Below are 7,083 nucleotides of genomic sequence, written 5' to 3'. Positions count from 1 at the left end.
GCCATTTCAAAAGAAAGTGTCTGTAAATGACAGTGTGATACCACACCATGCTTGACTCATATTTGTGACAGTTGTTCCAAGATGCACCACCAGCTACATGTTACACCCTTACCACTCCTACTAAATGGTCATGGCTCATTTGCTACACTTTCTCTTGCGAGACACATGGAATTTTCAAAATACCTAGTATGAAAATTGTGCCAGCAACACTGAGGCTTCCCTCAGATTTTGCAGAAATGCTTCACTCTACAGACTGCAGTCCTTTTTGGGTTCTCTGCTTTTCAATAGTTTTCTTGCAAGTGCTGCCTGCATCTGTGCTGTTGGTGGGATATTCACAATCAGACTGACTTGTTCGTGTCACAGCCTGCTTTGCTTTGGTCTATATGCGTAAAGACTGCTCCATTGGACTTGTGACGTTAGCTGCAAGGCCTTGAAGCCAGCAACGCCTGCTTCTTGGCCTCATTCTAGTAGGTTTCATAGGTGTTACTTTTGATTCAGCAGAAGCAGGGTAAAATTGTGGGCACCAACATAAGTTACCCACCACACCATAAACTCAAACCTTTGTAATGTAATTCACAACAACGCAGAGTTTGGGCCCATAGAAACTACATCCATTTGCAAATCATGAGGTCCTTCGATAGATCTTTTTAAGAGCTAATAGGGACTCAAATAGAGACTGAAGCCATTGCTTCATGAGGACCTGTAATGGAAAAATGCCTATCTAACAACAATAATCAAGAAACGTAACTTGTCAATAATATTCATCAATAAGTAAAAACAATCTCAGTATAGTTATCAAGGCATCTTTATCTAATCTTCAAGATGAATGGTCAGTACACAAAAAAAATAGAATCTTCAATACATGATTATTCAGTTGAATACAGGTAAAATCACTGGAGTGAAGACAGCAAAAAAGAAATAAATAAACATACATTGCAAATTCAGTATGCAATTTCAGAACTAATACGAACCAAAAATCAGTTGTAGATTATCAGGACCGAGACGTACGTGGGCTAATGCACAGCGTGCAGTACTCTGGATAATCAACCCTTCAGCCAAAAGGTTTAGCCTGCTCAACTTCACCACCCGAGGAAGTACAGGGGAAATCAGGAGAGTTCAGTTCAGAATAGTCAGAGTTTGAATGGACAGCATGCACCGCCAAAGATTTGCAAGGAAAATAGCTGCTCATGTCCTTTTCCAGCGAAGTTTTTATACCTCGAAATGTTCACAATTCCAGTCCACAAAGTAGCTTCTTCACAGTTTTGCATGATTCTATTGGTTGGGATGCGTGGTGTGGTCGTGCAATGATCATTCTTAAGCCCAAATCGTCCGGAACCTTCACGTAAAACCTTTGCTCCCTGTCTACAGTTTCTAACAATGAACAATATTTATTTTCACCTCTGAAATAAGGAAGCACACTTCCAGCTCAACATGCCCACGTGTTTGCTTCCAAGTTAGCTTGCAACAAGGTTGGCACACTTATTCATAGAGAGACTTGACTTGACGAGAGAGAGAGGATATTTAGGCCGTAAGAATACATGCATGCATGCTTTTACGGTGCAGTTTTAAAACTCTCAGTGTTTAACAAAACACAATGTTAGTCATGTTTTTAGGGCTCGGACTCCTTCCCAGTGAAACTGGGAGGAGTTTGAGAACTAATGTTAAAGGAGAAAAAAAAGAAGAAGAGGGCCTTGGAGAGAGAAATTCCAGACATTCCTTAGCGTTTTCTGTCATCTGGTCAGTGATTCGTCTTCCTTGTGTTTTCTTTTTAATAGGCTTGAAGTGATAGGGTAAATGTAGTTTTGTTCCGCCATTTTGAGACATATTTCGTGCGTGCTCGCGCAAAGAAGTACATTAATTATAATTAGGAGCTGTCAGGGTGCCTCCGTTAGTGAATACAGATGGCCGGGCGCGTTCACAAATCTGCAGCGCTCAGCGCGCAGCTTCCTTGTTTTGCAAGATGCGATCACCGCTTTAATACAGATTCGCTGAGGTACGTTCATGAGGCATTTATAAGGTTTTGGCAAAATTAATGGTCCAGGCTTACGAATTATTCACGGCAATTCATGAATATATGTTGTTGTTTTTTTAAAGGCACGATTTCTCACGAGCGTGTGAAGGACTGTTTATTTTCCAGACCATTGGATTATTTTTTTTTCGCTATCACAAGGTATGTCAAGTAAGACACGTTTTTTTTTAAGACACACACTGCACCGCAGTTATTAAGTAAAATAACAAAAAGGAAGCGAGTGGGGCCGTGCATGAACGCACAATCGCCCAGTTGCAAAGAGTACATGGGAAGTAGTTTGCATTGTTCCCCGCCTGCAGCCGCGGTTTGAATCCGGTCCTGGAAGCCCGGGGCCCCGCCGCAGTTTGGCACACTTGTGGTTGGAAACTATGACTGGTCTGTTTTTGTGTAATCTGGCGGAGGGGGGGGGGGGGGTCGCTTGCTGTGTAATTACTGATGCTCCCGCTCGGATGCATTGAATCCCGGCGCACCCTTTGCCTCCCGCTGTGCACGCATGCACCGCCCGGACGAGGCCACCGCGCCATGCTTTGCAGGGAGATGCTTCATACGAACATACGTACACCGCAGTTATTAAGTAAATGCTTCATACGTACACCGCAGTTATTAAGTAAAATAACAAAAAGGAAGCGAGTGGGGCCGTGCATGAACGCACAATCGCCCAGTTGCAAAGAGTACATGGGAAGTAGTTTGCATTGTTCCCCGCCTGCAGCCGCGGTTTGAATCCGGTCCTGGAAGCCCGGGGCCCCGCCGCAGCTTGGCACACTTGTGGTTGGAAACTATGACTGGTCTGTTTTTGTGTAATCTGGCGGAGGGGGGGGGGTCGCTTGCTGTGTAATTACTGATGCTCCCGCTCGGATGCATTGAATCCCGGCGCACCCTTTGCCTCCCGCTGTGCACGCATGCACCGCCCGGACGAGGCCACCGCGCCATGCTTTGCAGGGAGATGCTTCATACGAGCCCCTGGAACGTGCAGACCTGCCCACCGCTCCGTGCCACCCACTGAGATGGCCGGGCGCGTTCACAATTCTGCAGCGCTCAGCGCGCAGCTTCCTTTTTTTGCAAGATGCGATCACCGCTTTAATACAGATTCGCTGAGGTACGTTCATGAGGCATTTATAAGGTATTGGCAAAATTAATGGTCCAGGCTTACGAATTATTCACGGCAATTCATGAATATATGTTGTTGTTTTTTTAAAGGCACTATTTCTCACGAGCGTGTGAAGGACTGTTTATTTTCCAGACCATTGGATTATTTTTTTTTCGCTATCACAAGGTATGTCAAGTAAGACACGTTTTTTTTTAAGACACACACTAATGTGGATGTAAGTTTGGAAATGACAGGAGCACCATATTTCTTACAGATGATTATGAAATCGGATGGTCAGCACCTGGTCCTGCTTTAATCAGGTCAGCTACATTCTATACTTATTTGAGGGTGTTATCGGAGAGAGTAAGCAGCACAGCACTTTTCAACTCAGGTGGCAATAGTACATTTGTTGATGTATGTACAACCATGCAACATTTGTATCAGTGCTCCCTTCACACCTCGCCATAGCCTTGTGCCCCAAAACGCTTGTATTGATCATCACGGGTTCAAACTGTGTGATCCTGGACACATCGCCCACCCCTCCTTTGTCCCCGATCTCTGGCAAAGGTGGGAGCGCTTAGAAGCAAGCGTATACCCGTGTTAAGCAGCATATATGGAACTGGGTCGGTACGTTGGCAGCTGCCGCTAGCGCCCCCCTCCAACACCCCCACAGCTCCCCCATCCCAGATGTAAGTCTCCCGCGCCCAGTATTGGCTACTTTACATGTCTCGGCCTGGGAGTTCATTCCGTAGGAACCCGGGCTCACTTAGCTGACGTCTCAGGGCAGGGAAGGATGTGCGCTGCCACGGTGCCACCCACATGTAAGTACGTGCCTGCGGTGGCCCTGTCTTTGCATTCCTATTTGCATTCAGTGCTCTTGTAAGGACATTTCATAATCCCACAATTTAAATCATCCCTCAAGGTGGAGCTTTGTGAGTTTATCAGGAGCCTGGGAAAGGGTACCAGCATGCTACAATAGAAGTCGGACAACTCGGTGGGTCAAGTGCCTGCTACAGAGATCTGAGTAACCTGCAGGGGTAATATTCGAATATAGACAGGGCCAACTTAGATTTCGCAGCACATTTCACTGTTGTAACACATGTGTGCAGCACCAGTACTATGAGCCTCTGGTGCTCAGTGCCACAAAGGCTGAAGCACAGTAACTTTCTAAAGTACAGAAATCCAAGCTTGTGAGCACGATGCTGCGGTCCAGTCCTAGATATTCTTACCAGCCTGCCAGTCCTCTTCAGACTGCAGCTCCTTTCCTCCCCCACTGGAGATCTAATGTAAGTATCGCGCCTGCCGCTGTCCATCGCAGAGTGCAGTAGAGTGCAGCGTGCAGTAGAGTGCAGCGTGCATTAGAGTGCAGCGTGCAGTAGAGTGCGGCGTGCAGTAGATTGCGGCGTGCAGTAGATTGCGGCGTGCAGTAGATTGCGGCGTGCAGTAGATTGCGGCATGCAGTAGAGTGCAGAGTGCAGTAGAGTGCAGCATGCAGCGTGCAGTAGAGTGCAGCGTGCAGTAGAGTGCAGAGTGCAGTAGAGTGCAGCGTGCAGCATGCAGTAGAGTGCAGCGTGCAGTAGAGTGCAGTAGAGTGCAGTTGAGTGTAGTTGAGTGCAGTTGAGTGCAGAGTGCAGTGTGCATTAGAGTGCAGAGTGCAGTAGAGTTCAGAGTGCAGTAGAATGCAGTAGAGTGCAGTAGGGTGCAGTAGAGTGCAGTAAAGTGCAGTAGAGTGCAGAGTGCAGCAGAGTGCAGCAGAGTGCAGCAGAGTGCAGTGTGCAATAGAGTGCAGAGTGCAGCAGAGTGCAGCAGCGTGCAGTAGAGTGCAGTGTGCAGTAGAGTGCAGCAGAGTGCAGTGTGCAGTAGAGTGCAGTGTGCAGTAGAGTGCAGTAGAGTGCAGAGTGAGTGCAGAATGACTGCAGAGTGAGAGTGAGTGAGGGCAGAGTATGAGTGAGTGCGGAGTGCGTGCAAAATGAGTGCAGAGTGACAGTGAGTGCAGAGTGAGTGCAGAGTGAGTGCAGGGGCAGAGTGAGTGCAGTTGCAGAGTGAGTGCAGGGTGAGTGCAGGTGCACAGTCATACAGTTGCAATATTTCAATAGATACATTTAATAATGTCTGATCTTACCTACAACTGTGTCAATGAAAACGTTTTCCTTTTCGAATATCAATAAACAACTTTTACTTGCAAAAAGTGTTTTTTTTCACAGACTGTAAATCAAAGTTACAAACACATATTTTACGTATAGTGTGTGAGTGTGCAGAGTAAGCAGTATGTGGGATTAGTGTACAGTGAGAGTGAGTGCAGAGTGAGAGTGAGTGCAGAGTGAGTAAGTGTAGAGTGAGTACAGAAAGAGTGAGTGCAGAGTACAGAGTGAGTGCAGATGCAGAGTCAGTGCACAGTGGGTGCAGGTGCAGAGTGAGTGCAGTGTGAGTGCAGAAAGAGTGAGTGCAGAGTACAGAGTGAATGCAGAGTGAGTGCAGAGTGATTGCAGATGCAGAGTCAGTGCACAGTGAGTGCAGGTGCAGAGTGAGTGCAGACTGAATGTGAGTGCAGAGTGAGTGCAGAATAAGTGTGAGTGCAGAGTGTGTGTAGAGTGAGTGCAGGTGCAGAGTGAGTGCAGAGTGAGTGCAGGTGTAGAGTGAGTGCAGAGTGAGTGCAAGTGCAGAATGACTGCAGAGTGAGTGTGACTGCAGAGTGACTGCAGTGAGTGTGACTGCATAGTGACTGCAGAGTGAGTGTGATTGGAGAGTGAGTGTAGAGTGAGTGGAGGTGCAAAGTGAGTGCAGAGTGAGTGCAGGTACAGAGTGAGTGCAGAGTGAGTGCGAGTGCAGAATGACTGCAGAGTGAGTGTGACTGCAGAGTGACTGCAGCGTGAGTGTGACTGCAGAGTGACTGCCGAGTGACTGCAGTGTGAGTGTGACTGCAGAGTAACAGTGACTGCAGAGTGACAGTGACTGCAGTCTGTGAGTCTGCAAGGTAAACAGTATGTGAGTATGTGAGTATGCAGGGTGAACAGTGTGTAAGTGTGCAGGGTGCAAAGTGTGTGAGTGTCCAGGATGAACAGTGTGTGACTATGCAGGATGAACAGTGTGGATGTGCAGAGTGAGCAGTGTATGTGTGTAGGGACACTGTGTGAGTGTGCAGGAGACAAACATTAAAACTAAGTTCACCACACACATACATAGGACCACACACATAAAAACCACACACCACACACACATACACCACACACACATACCACACTCACACACACCACACACACCAGCCTCTCACCACCACACACTCATCACCGCACACTCACCACCACACACTCACCACCACACACTCACCACCACACACTCACCCCCACAGACTCACCCCCACAGACTCACCACTACACACACAACCACACGCCATCAGTGCACGCTTTCACCAAGCACAAACACCACCAGCCATCAATGTACGCTTTCACCAAGCACAAACCACACCATGCGTCAGTGCATACTTCCACCACGCACACAACACCAAATGTCAGTGCATGCTTTCACCAAACACACACACACACCACCAGCTGTCAGTGCACACTTTCACCAGTCACACACAACACCAGCTGTCAGTGCACACTTTCATTAGGCGCACTTGCCACCAGCCGTCAGTGCACCCTTTCACCAAGCACACACATTACCAACTATCTCTGTACACTTAACAGGCACACACACTACCAGCCGTCAGTGCACGCTTCCACCAGGCACACACACCTCCACCCGGCACTGCATGCTTCCACCAAGCACACATACCACCAGCCATCAGTGCACAATTTCTACAGGCACACACACCACCACCCATCAGTGCACACATCAATTGTTAACGCATCTACAATTAACTATTGTAGCAATCGCACTATGCTGCACTTACTTTTAAAAATATTCATCTAAAGCGCAGCATGCACCATTGCTACTAGTCCAATCCAACACACATATTTCCACTACA

The sequence above is a fragment of the Lissotriton helveticus genome, chromosome 3_1, assembly GCF_964261635.1.
Source record: "Lissotriton helveticus chromosome 3_1, aLisHel1.1, whole genome shotgun sequence".
In the NCBI taxonomy this organism is placed as follows: Eukaryota; Metazoa; Chordata; class Amphibia; order Caudata; family Salamandridae; genus Lissotriton; species Lissotriton helveticus.
The sequence above is the reverse complement of the archived record's forward strand: the minus strand, read 5'-3'. Positions refer to the sequence as shown.